Genomic DNA, 13582 nt, shown 5'->3' on the forward strand with positions numbered 1-13582 from the left:
TGGTCGGTCTTCCTCATGAATTTCCGCTTGGTCCATTTCTTTCTGCCACCACTTTTCTTGACTTTGAGTGACTTGAGGGTTTCAATTGGCCTTTTATCTGTCTCTTGAACCTCTCTTTGTCCAGGAACAACAATGTACTTCGTGGCACCATTTGCACAACCTTCTGATTGACCTGCACCAAACATTGCCCAGTTATGACCCTATCCAAGTATCCAAGCAAGAGCCAAAAAGGAGGGATAACGTTTGCAATTGCATACCGGAATACCCTGGATCGAATAATAAGAAACTTACCCTGGATTGCAAGAAGAGCTGTTCGGGCAGCTTCTATCTCTGCCTCTTTTTTTGTTCTAGCTGCAGCACCAATGTATAGTATGCCACCAATCTCAACAGTGCATATGAAAGGAGCTACGCCTGAAGCTTGTTTAGTGCAAATATATGATGGAATGGCGTAATTCATCTTCTGAGCATACTCCTGAAGAAGATTCTTGCACAGGCCAGTCTCTTGCTGCAAAGCATAGCAAGATGTATCAAAGAAACACGTCAATCAAGAAGAGATATTGCGCTGCTATGCTAATTTAGTCATCCTAATTCCTAAGAACTAAATGATCTTCAGATTCTCTAAAGAAGAATACATTTGGACACAGTAACAAAAATTAATAACCATATTGTGAGCTATGCAAAGGCTCATTGTTCATAAACTGGGCAGAGGTAGCTCGCAAGCATCTTCATGACTAATTCCCTACTGTATTCAGAGGAGATATTAGCATAACCGAGAGCTCCTCAATAATTACAATCAGGCAAAAGAGCATTGCTGCATTTGGGGAAATGCCATGAAATCCAAAAAAAACATTCATTTATTGCACTCAGGTACTGCTAGAAGACCACAGTTAAACTAATTAACATAACTTGAAAAGCTAACAACAGCAAGGAACATAGATTTATTGACATTCTTCCAATACTGAAGGCTTCACCAAGACAAGTTAATATAACATCAGATATTTTCACATGAGTAGAAATAGAAGAAGTGCAGAAAGTCTAGTAGAGAGAAACATATGTAATTTAAAGAAGCATGTAAATGTCGTTATAGGCAGCATATAACAGTGAATGAGTCAGCTCGCTTTTTCCAAAGCACAAATGGACAAAAGAATGCAGATCACCACTCATTCACATACACCTTCAAGTTCTAGGAATGAAAAGATTTTCTTGTTGGAGGCTGAATAAATTTGCATAAAACTTAGAATATTTACTTGTTTAGCAACAATATCGACACAAACATGTAACTATGTGCACAAAGCAGCAACTTACTATGTGCACAAGAACCCTGAGAAGCCGTGGGATTGGAGAAGAGAGCAGCGCAGTGCAAACATTCATGTCTACTAATGGAGCTGAACCAAATTATCTGATAGCCTCGTAGTAAGGTTCTTGTACAGCTTGCTGTGAATGATCGAATGCGCGTGAGACACCAAAGCCAGAGTGTATGTTTTATGTATTAACGTATGCGCATCAGAAGTGCTTCGTTTAGTGTGAACCTGGGAATGTACAGATGAACTGTTGTCAAGTAAGTATCCAGTGCTCATCATTTATCCAACAAAAATGAGGTCTGGTACAAATTCATGCAGTGCAGAGTAGTACAAGCTACAAGAGCAGAAATCTCAAAGGCATTAGCTCTGGGGGAGAGCAACCTAGTAAAGCAGGCTAAATGGTAAGATTTATCTCAGTTTACTGGGTGACAGTTCCCTTACCTTGAGACAATACGGTAATGTGGTATATGGCACTGATGTTTCCTAGAAGGCCCATAATGCTCAATCTGACATCTGAATGGAGGAAATTGGAATATCGAGCAGAACACATTAATATAACAGATGAAACACATGAGCAAATAAACAGAAAATTATTCATTCCTTTCAGCAGAAACAATTGAATGGAGAACTATAACACCAACCTGCCTTATACTCTGCCACTTCTGTGATCCATTCACAACTCTAGCTGGTTAAAGTTTTACATCAGATGAAAATAGAGATGTTCCCTACTCTCAAGCTGCACAAAATTGCAACAAGTCATCTGTATACTACCAATAGTCATTGCAAGAGCAATGACCATCTCTAAAGCAATGAAATCGATTGTTACCTCGAACAATAATTTCACGATTGGTTATCCTTGATATGAGCTTGATGGCCGTGTGGCAGTCACTGCAAACTCGGAGGTTTTTGGTGACCCTTATGGTCTCGCCTGGTTCAGTGGTGAGAAGGCTAAATGCAATGGCTATCTTTTCGCTATGATGCACTAGCGTGTGCTCCTTCTCTTCGTCTTCAATGTCAAACATCACCACCTCAGTAGTCGGCTTATAACCCATGATCTTCATTTCCATGCCCAATTCATCGAGCTTTTCATAAATTTTATCTGAGAGGGGATGTGACTTATCTCCGACATGGAACTCATGGACCTTAACAGCAAGTTCAACCCAGCTAGATGCAGGGACCTTCTCAACCCCACTTGCCTTCATTTCCAACCTTAGCTTTGCCGCATCCTCCCATCTTCCACTGTTAGAGTATATGTTAGAGAGCATCACATAATTCCCAGAATTCCATGGCTCCAGTTGGATGAGCTGCTTCAACACATGTTCAGCAAGGTCAGCATTCCAATGGATCTTGCAACCACCAAGGAGTGCTCCTCACACAACCGCATTTGCCTGCATTGGCATGTCCTCAATCAGCTGATGAGCCTCCTCCAGCAACCCCACGCAACTGAGCAGGTCAACCATACAGCCATGATGCTCGATCCTCGGGCTTATTCGGTACAACTGAGTCATGTTACGAAAATACCGCTGGCCATCCTTTACAAGGCCAGTATGCGTACAGCTGCAAAGCAATCCAATGAAGGTATTATCATTCAGTGTCATACCTGACTTCTCCATCTGACCAACAAGGGCAAACGCAATCTTCTCGTGGCCAGTCATGCCGAGCCCCAAGATCATTGCATTCCAAACAATGATGTCTCTCCTCCTCATCTGCTGGAACACCGTCCAAGCTTCACCTGTGTTCCCGCACTTGGCGAACATATCTATAAGTGCAGTTCCCAGGACTGGGTTGTCAAGAACCTCATCACAGTGCAACATTCCGACAGCCCGCCGTCCCAAATCCAAAGCACCCAACCTTGTGCACGCCGAGAGAGCCCCAACCACTGTGTAACATTCTGGCCTCATTCCCTCTGCCTGCATTGCAAAGAATAGTTCCAGGGCCTCTCACGGATGGCCACTGGAGGCGTATCCCCAACCATAGCACCCCAGGCCACTGCATCCTTGTTCTGCATCCTGTCAAACACTGCCCTTGCCTTCTCCATCTCCCCGCATTTGACATACAAGTCCAATGCCGCAGTTGCCACAAATATGCTCCCTGCAATCCCCTCCTGCTCCGCCGCCCTCCACACGGCCTCGCCAGTCACCAAATCAGTGACACGAGCGCACGCATTCAGGGCCCGGGCGGCCGTGAAGCTGTCAGGGCGCATGCCACTCGCAAACGCCTTCCTCGCAACTCCAACGGCTTCCTGGACGCGCCCCGCGTCCATGTACGCGGTGATGAGCGCGGTCCGTGACACGGTGCTGGGATGGAGCATTTCGTCGAACGCCTTCTGGGCGTCGTGCAAGAGGCCGCATTTTTGCGTAGAGGTTGAGGAGGGAGGTGAGGACGTGGGGGTTGGAGTGGTAGGGTAGCTTGAGGGAGCGGGCATGGAGTTGGACGCCGGCGGAGTGCGGGTCCGGGAGGCGGGAGGCGGCTTTGAGCGCGAAGGGGAAGGTGAGGTGGGATGGGTTGGGAAGGAGGGAGTGGACGCGTAGGGCGTGGAGGTGCAGGCCGGTGTAAGCGAGAGGTCGGCGAGGAGGTCGAGGCGGAGGAGAAAGAAATGGTTTTGGCAATTTTTTCTTGTCTCAAAGAATCACACGAACCAATCTGTTAGCCTAGTCAACCATAACCACCGGCACCGGCGGTGCGTCAACGGCAACAACACACTCGACACCGTCGCCGGCTTTGTTGGCCGTCCATGGCGCAACGCACCCTTCTCTCTCCAAAGGCGCCATCGCCGGCTTTCCATCCAGCAACACGTCATCGTCACCGCTGTTCCTCACGTACAGACTTCCGTCCTCGACGTAGTAGAGGTTGGCCGTCCTGACCTCCTGCGCCAGCGCACACGGCGCGCAGAGCAACCACTTGACGTAGTCCGCGGTCGCCGGCCGGCCGCCGCACATGGACCGGTCTCCCGGCAGCCCGAGCCGCCTCCTCATCTGCGAGCACCAGAATCCGCCGTACAGCAGGCCGAGCACGGACAGCAGCGCGCCGGTGGCGCCAACGATGGACCCTAGCGTGGCGTCGTGGTCTCGTGGATGTTGAGCGCGGTGACGGCGAAGACAAGCACCGGCGCGGCGCAGAGCAGCGCGAACGTGAAGACGTGCACGTTCATGTTCCCCAATCCCAGGCGCTCCATGTTCCACCCGAACACGCAGAACGTGCACGTTAGGGACAGCGCCGCCACCGTCAGGTCGTCGGCGCGGTCCAGCAGACCGCCGGCCCACTCCGCCTTGGCGACCGCCGCTCTGCCATTGTTGTACTGCGAGGTGGCGTTCACGGCCGTAGACTCGTCCAGCACCGCCGCGGCGTCCTCGTCGTCGATGGACGCCGGGAGCACGACCTTTCTGCCGAGCGGGCCGTAGACCATGTACAGGGCGGCGGCGACGGGGAAGCCGAGGCCGAGTGCCATGCACAAGTTCACGGCTCAGTCCGGGCACGTCTCGCTGCTGAAGTTCCAGAAGAGGGCGCAGTAGGCGTACTACGCGAAGCACGTGGCGTGGAGCAGCAGAAGCACGACGGCGACGTGCACACGCTCCCGCCGCGGAACGGCGGCGGCGTTCTTGCAGTACACGTCGCGGAGCTCGGCGGCGCGCCACCGGAGCAGGAGCACGAGGTGGTGGCAGAGCCGCGGATGCTGGTACATGCACATGATGGTGAAGAGCGCGTTGAGCACCTGGTTCGCCACCTCCGTCCACCGCCAGCGACGGGAAGCGTCGGGCACGGCGGAGTCGAGCGCCCCCGTCATCAGCAGGAACACGAACGCGACGCCCGCGGCGACGAAAGCGAGCCAGACGAGGAGCGCGTTCGTGGGGTGCGTTCGCGCGAAGGCCGGCGAGCGGAGGAAGAAGTTGGCTTAGGCTGCCGGTGCGTATGTGGCGGAGCGCGCACGGAGGGTGGCGACGCGGCGGAGGAAGGCGTGCGGGGCGGCGACGCAGCCATAGTTCTTTGGAAGGAGCTGCCCTGAGGAAGTCCAAGAACCTCTCCTCCTCCTCGCCGTGGCTCTGCAGCAGAGTTGCCGTGGTTCAGTACGTTGTGGATGTGCAAGTCACCACGGACTTGGAGGAAGGTGACGCTTCAGTAGTTCAGTGAATCAACTCTGGCATGCTGTCAAGTGTTGAGGCTGCACAGGACGGGCCTGGACTAAAAGCTGCGCTGCGTCCAAATAACATTATCAGTGTTGATGCTACCAAGACTTCCTGAATCTGCTCAGCACGCAAAAAAAAGAACAGAAATACTATAACACACATGTGTTTTAGCACGAAAAAACACATGAATTTACAACACACATGTGCAGCACCTGCGCGCGTTGCTGCCGGGAAAAGGGAAGAGGATCGGGAGCCTGCGAGGCGGCCGGCAGTGCCATCTGTGCGTGCAGCTGTCGTAGAGGAAGAGGACGAAGCGGAGGCCGGAGATGGGCACAGGCGCACAGCAGCCCTGAAGAGTCTCCTATGATCGGATGGATGGTCATGGTCTCTCCTGATCTGTGATGTGTCTTTCCATAGAAAAAAAAAATTATTTCTTGTGATATGTAATCTGTGGATCTGTGATCTTGTGATTATCTAGAGGTAGAAAAAAGCTGAAGGCTGGAGGCAGAAGAAAGGTGGAAGCTGTTGGATCTTAATCCTATGGTGTAAAAAAATTCATGTGTTGAAACTGAATAAAACACATGGTTGTTTGGTAGACAGACTCAAAAAGAAAGTTTGACAGCATGTAGTCACTAATTAGGACGACGACAAATTAAATACTACTACATAGTAGATGCTTTCAGCACACCATGTAAGACCTGCAGTTCAGAATGCCGTTTACTCTGAAGGTCTTGAAATTTATGCACAAAGAAGAACATATAGAGTGACAATCAGATTCCATAAGCTCAGAAACGTAGGGGACCAAAGCCAAACTCTGTTTCCCCCGTTTGATTCCAAGTACTAAACTTTAGTCACTGTCACATCGAATGTTTAGATACTAATTAGGAGTATTAAACATAGATTATTTACAAAACCCATTGCACAGATGGAGGCTCATTCGCGAGACGAATCTATTAAGCCTAATTAGTCCATGATTTGACAACGTGCTGCTACAGTAACCATTTGCTAATGATGGATTAATTAGGCTTAATAGGTCTTTTATGAATACTTGCTGCCATGATGAACATACGGTTTTATGAATTTTTACATACCTGTAAGGAAGCATTCTGACATCTCTAAATGTCCTCAGGTGATGCCATGATGGGCAACAGAACTTCCACTTCAAACAATTTCATGACAGACAACCAACTTATGGTATATAAATGATGAAAAAACAGTTTGTGTGTAAACAAGAGAGTACTCCATTAGGTACAGATATCATTATAATGCAGTTAGGTAAATGCATGATGGAAGGATGGAATTTCATCACACGGTTTAATATTTACCTTTTGTTTACATGACAGAATATTAGTTTTGAGACCAGAGATATCATCATTGCCTTACAATTTACACACTGAACATTCAAATTTTCAGAGATATCTTTGGCTTGAAAATAGAAAACTTGGAACATGGACTGTTGTTGGGGAAAAGGGTTTCGCATGGCACCCGAACCTTTCGTCTCACTGGTTTCAGACTGTTTTAGCATGTTTAAGTGAGGATGGTGAATTGGGGAAATGACCCAGTCCATGAGTATAAAGTGCAGCCCATGTAAAGGTCGGAAGGTCAGAACTTTCTTGGCCAAATCGCCATGAGATGTTTGGAGTTATTAGTTGGAATGACTCTATAATGACATCGGCACTATCTGAAAGGAACATTTGGATTTCCCCAGCATGATATATGATTATTTCAAGCATGATGTGTATATATGGTGATGAAATGTGATACTTAACATAATGCAAACTTGAATAAGTGTGGTGTAAAATGAAGGGTGGGCTACTGGGATGATATAAACGACACAGTTTTTGGGGTAACAGATGGAAGGATTATTGATTCCTTACATGCTTGTAAATTTCAAGCTAGGCTGCCAAACCTGGCCTGCTTTAGAAAATCACCGAGCAAACTCATTGGTTTCACACCACTAGGACCTCTGGACTCTGGTTATCAAAAAAGTAAACCATTATTGTCATATACAAGTAAACTCATGAAAAATAGATCAAAGAAGCATCAGAAACATTAGACAATAGGTAAAACATGAAAAGAGAACAAAGAAAGCATGATTTGAAAATTATATCTGCTGCATTGCTCAAGTAGGCTTTGATAAGAATTGCACCAGATAGCTGATCATTTTCCCACCAAAATGCAGAGAGGTAGTATCTTCAATAAGCTTCTGAGCCTGGGAGGGGCTAGCATATTTCAAAACAGTAGCACAAGAGGATGCAAAGGCCCTTTTTACTGCTGAACTCCTTTCCTCCAGAACAGCACTATACAGTAACTTCAGTAACAATGCTGTGAATGGTTTGATGTCAATCATGACCTTCTGTACCAACAAGGTGATGAAGCTAGCAACACCAACTCTGAAATCAGACAGAAAACGAATGAAACCATATGACTGAAGTAATGAGAAATGCAGCATTTGATGCTATCATGAATAAGATTTACGGTAAAAGCAATACTAACCTTGTATTTAAACCAACAGCTGATCTAACCATTTGGGCCAGGCGAGGAACCAATATATCAAGTGAATTCTTGTCAACAACTTTTATACATATATCAAGAGTTTCCCACATTGGAGAATCTTTAGCCACAGCTATACGCAAGCTTTCAAGCTTATCTGTTTTGATGCCAGCATTCCCTGCATGCATCTTGATCCAAATACAGGAGTGAGTAAAGAATTGCATCTGAGAGATATACACCTGCAGAATCATAGCCACCAGTCCTTATAAAAGGGAAACAAAATTAGCATACCTCGACATAGTTCAACCTTTGATCCTCCAGACTTGACAAACATTCAAGCATACAACTAACAAGTTCTGGCAGATGAGGTCGAAGGGCAGGACCAGCACCCTAAAGACATTAGGAAGTCATAAGCTAAGGATATCCTCTTCAGTTGATTAATTTGGTGATGGTAGCTACATGAGCATAGTATATTAACATATGAAATGAATACAGAAAAAAAGCTATGATCTTTTGTTCACTGAATATGTTAAAGTTAAAACACAGATGTCAAGAAAGCTACCATCAAATTTAGTAAAATACTGAGTCTATTCCACTATAACTCATTATGTATCTATTTCTGCCCCTCTCCCTCTCCCTCCGTTTGTTGTATTATGTGTGGTTAGCACTCCAGGGCACTTCTACATCTATATAATTAAAATACAACAGTAGGGGCGTGCCTACTGTATTTCATTATATATATATATATATATATATATATATATATATATATATATATATATAGGGAGAGGCTATTCAGTAGCCAGCTACAGAATAAGTTATTCTGTAGCCACCTCCATTTACCATAATTTTATATACTAATTTACGATAATGTCAATATATATTTACTATAGTTGGGTTACTATAACACATAGGGATATTTACCATAACGTTATAGTAAACCACTTAGTAAGGAGTTACTATAATCTTATAAATTAACATAGTAATTATAGTAACTCAAGGTGGCTATAGAATAAGTTATTTTGTAGCCAGCTATAGAGTAGTTGTTCTATATATATATATATATATATATATATATATATATATATATATATATATATATATATATATATATATAATTCTCATGTCAGATATGCAGCTTAACTTGCTAAGTTTTACCATCAGTGTACCTTAGCAAGCTTCATCACCAAACTAATCGAGGCTTTTTGAACACTTGAAACTTTACTGAGTATCCAGGTCATTAGAGATAAGGTTGGTTTGTTAGCAGGTCATTAGAGATAAACTTTACTGGCAAGAAGAACCCTAAAAGTAGTCAGAGCCTCCAAGGGAGGGCGACGAATAGGGATAGCACGAAGAACCTATTCGTCGCCCTCCCTTGGAGGCTCTGACTACTTTTAGGGTTCTTCTTGCTTGATTACAATGGATGGTGTGGCTGTGCTTATATAGCCAGCTACCTAACAAACACAATCTAATCTAAATAACCTTATCTCTAATGACCTGCTAGCAAACCAATCTTATTCCCCTCGTGGCACTGTTCACGAGCTACAGTACTCGTGGGCCTAGGCCTGCGGCCAACCCACTTGCCATAATAATGAGATTGCTTGTTTGTATGTAGTTTCACAAGAGTACGTCATTCAACCAAGCAATTTATTTTCGGTCTCATAGGCAAAAAAAAAGAAACAAAGAAGATGGCAGATATGGTGATGGGCGTGCACAATTTGATACCTGGATGTTTTTGTCAGGATCGTATTGGTAACGGACAAGCCTAGGAATTAAGGAATTCAGATAAGGTTGAAGTGCCTTGCCAGCTTGTTTGGCTATCTTAGAAAATCCAAAAGCAGCACCCCTCTTAGAATTGAGGGCAGCCTGATAATTAGCTAGATCCATGAACTTGTATATCAGGTCCGGTTGCCCCATCTCATTGGCAAGGCTGCACAGCTCCTTGTAAGTGCTAAGTTTCCCTCGAGTAGGATTATTGCCGATTGTGCCTTCTTGAAAGACCTCATAGTCCTCCATCAACTAATGCAAGTACAATAAAACATAAATACTTTGGAATAAAACATAACTGCCTAGAAATAAAATATAAATCAAGAAAACTATGCACCTTAATAGCCTTCTTCTTTCTTGCAGTGCCAGCAGTGTGTTCAGAAGAGCATGAACAAGCTGCTCTTTCATAGATGCATCACCAAGCTCATAAACAATGCTCATGCCTTGGGATGCCAAATCTTGTGTAAGCTCATTTGGATCACCAAGAAGATGCGAAAGGGCTTCCTGTGAAAGAAATGTCATCTACATTTGTCAACAAGGTGGAAGAACTCTGGTGGGAAGAAAACAATCAAATACAAGAGTGGTATCACCCCTAAGAAAGAACTGTTGCTAGCTGAAGAGAACAGATACATTTCACCAGTATATGCATAAACAGTTCAACCAAACGATGATTCTTTTGGCACCACACTACAGGGCAATTTTTAAATTCAGGCATAGAGTGACATGTAAAAACTAGTAAGAACTTCCAAACTAAATCAAAAGATAGTGCAGTTTTTAAGTGGGCTAGCAGTTAGCTTCCATGTCTAAGTCACTGTAGAAAACTGTGCTAAAGTTAGCTTCAGTGTCTAAGTCACTGTGGGTTACTGTCACTAACATATTATATAGGTCAATCGCCATGATATGATGATCTACAGATTATGCACTGTTGCAGTTTAGATAAAAGTAAAATATGTTTTGAGGAATTTCTGTAATAATTTATGTACATTCTTGACTGGCAAACCTGGATTTGCGGGAGTAGTTCTAGGATCTTTGGATGTCGATCGCAGTACATGGTCAGTGAGACCAACCAGACAGTACCTGCACAGCGTTCTTCTTTTCTACTGCTATAAATTAGTGTCTCGAACAACTTTTTAATAATTTCTTCTCGAGCCATTGTGTGTGCCTCTTTGGGCCAAGGCCTGAAGTGAAACCAAAGAAGGCAAACTACCTGGCTATTTTCTGGCAGTGGCTGGTGTCCTTGATTCGTATGTTCAAACATAAGAATGAGTAGGGTAGTTTACCTGGAAATTGTTTAGAATTGGTGCTCGAGATTCCGTGGCCATGATGACCAACCTTGTACTATAAAACTGGAATTTCTGCTGAACTGTAATCAACCTTGTACTTGAGCAGTGAACTTTTCAAAAATGTATTTGAGCAGTTGGGATCAAATACAGTTGTTACGAACTCTTTACAGTGTTGTATATTGGCCAACCTTGGAGACAAAATACATACATTCTTTCAGCTGAAGTTTCAAAAAGCTTTTTATGACACTGAATAATACAGTTTTCACATTTTAAATTATGCTAGTAAAATAGCAATAATACTGTCTCACTTCAACTCTAAATTTCATTCTCCTGTTGATGCTGTTACAATTGAAACTGCAGTTGCTTGTAGAGGAGCACAAAATCTCAGTTCATTGCTATGGCATTACAGCCATTCTAAGTGCAAGCAAAAGACATGCCTGATCCTGAAAACATGCTAAAGATGCTATCATCGAAAGTGTTGATTTCAGATGACCAGGAGGCTTATCAAAATTGATACTGTAAACAGATGTACTGGTAATTTCCACTGCTCTTTGTATGGACATGGAACGCCAATCAAGGAGTCAGAGACATGGATGCAAGGGACATCCCATAAGCACATATACCATATCTTCAAACTACATGAAGATGGCGGGTGATTGAATGCAGAAGTAAATACAAATAATATGCGCAATACACGGAGAGTACTGCACTACTGCTGCATTTTTCAAGGTAATTCACCATGGACTCCCCACTAGCAACCGGTACAGGCATAGCCACAGAAAACAAAAACCTACCAAACAAACAAGTAAACTCATGAAAAATAGATCAAAGAAGCATCAAAAACATTAGACAATAGGTAAAACATGAAAAAGAGAACAAACAAAGCATGATTTGAAAATGGCGTTATTAAGGAAGGAGTGTGCCAGGCTGCCAGCCTCCAAAGATTTACAATTATTGCAAGTTTCCAGCCTCTCAAGCGGCATCAAATATTCAACTTCATCCATGTATGGAACATCCCAAACACGAAATTCAACTGAAGTCACAACAAAGAGTGCCAACAAGTAACACATAGATGATGCACCTGCCTAAAGGTAAAAAACCAGGTCAACAAGCAAGGCAAACCAGAAGTCCAGAAAAATCTGAACAGTAGTGGCATTGTGAACTGATTATGCAATATGCATCAACAGGGAATGTAAAATTAATACCTTCAAAAACATCTAAAGAATAAGCAACGTAGAAGATAATCATGTCAAAGTTGGCAAATCCAACACTTCAGACAAAACAAACAAATCCAACTGTTCCTAACCTCCATAGAATGATAGTATTGGATATACCTAATCCATGGAATTGCAAACAGTAGACACTTATGATTGATTTTACCTTCGGGAGTCAAGAGTGCAGGATTTCTTAACAAATTATGCAACAAAAAGTATCCAAACTTTGTGGCACCCATTAACTTGTAAATTGACCCCTGTTATAAAGATAACTGGAACTGAAAACAAGATAATTTTACTTGGTGATAACTTGATGATGAAGCTCAGGATAACAATTCTCTAAAAAAAGGAGACCACAGAACATGGAAAGTAAATTAGAGCATGAGACAGTGCATTAGACAGACATAATTACTCCAACAAATTTGCATGTCACATCAAGATGCCTCGATACAGTTAGAATTCCATTCATTTGAAATAATGCTCATTTATCAACACCCACAAAAAAATGGTACTTTTCAGGCAGGGACTTCGCATGGTGCCGATATTCTTCCCTAGAGAGAACTGATAATAGCAAGGAAGAAGTGGATGCCTCAAGTGAGAAGTTCTTCTCATCAATTTTGGAGAGGTAAGCCCCGGCCCTCATTATCTCACCTCTATCCAACAGCCTCCTAATTATAGCATTTAGCATACCTGAGTTTGGACTGCATCCGCTCTTTTCCATTGCCAAAAACAGATTGTCAAACTCCTCTAGCAACCCTTCTTTAATGAGATTTTCTGTCACTAAGCGATAGGTCACAACATCCGGAACTAAACCATGGGCTGAGATAGCAGTGAACATACCCATGGCATCTTCCTTTCTGCCACTTTTGAACAAACCATCAATCATAATGGTGAAAGTAATAATGTCAAGTTGAAAATCCTTTGAACATAGACTCTGAAACATTTTGAATGCGTCATCAACATGATTATTTTTGCAAAGACCATTCAGAATTATGCTGCACGTGTAAATGTCCAACTGCATTCCACTTTTAACCATATTGAGGTAGAGTTCCTTTGCTTCAGAAAATCTCCCATACTGAGATAAACCATGCAGTATGGTGTTGTAAGTGGCAACTCCAGGCATAACTGCATTGCTCAACATTTCTTGGAAAAGTCTAAATGCATCGTCTATCCTGCCAGCTCTACAGTAGCCGTGAAGCAAAGTACTATAGGTAACAACACTAGGTTCCAAACCAGCCGAGACCATAACATCAAGTAACTTCATAGCTTCCTCCATCCTACCAGCTAAGCAGTAGCCATCTATTAATGTAGTATATGAGATAACATCAGGTCTCACACCCAGGCGTACCAAGACTCTAAGCTTCCATGACCCGTCCTTCATTGCAATAGTTACGCATTAT

General features: G+C 43.7%; 1 pseudogene; it reads right to left on the reverse strand.

Annotated features, from left to right (window-relative positions):
* Positions 1–1376: 1376 nt before the first annotated feature.
* Positions 1377–5703, reverse strand: LOC136523517 (uncharacterized; annotated as a pseudogene).
* Between the last annotated feature and the right edge of the window lie 7879 nt (positions 5704–13582).

Source organism: Miscanthus floridulus, chromosome 18, assembly GCF_019320115.1.
Source record: "Miscanthus floridulus cultivar M001 chromosome 18, ASM1932011v1, whole genome shotgun sequence".
NCBI classification, from domain to species: Eukaryota; Viridiplantae; Streptophyta; class Magnoliopsida; order Poales; family Poaceae; genus Miscanthus; species Miscanthus floridulus.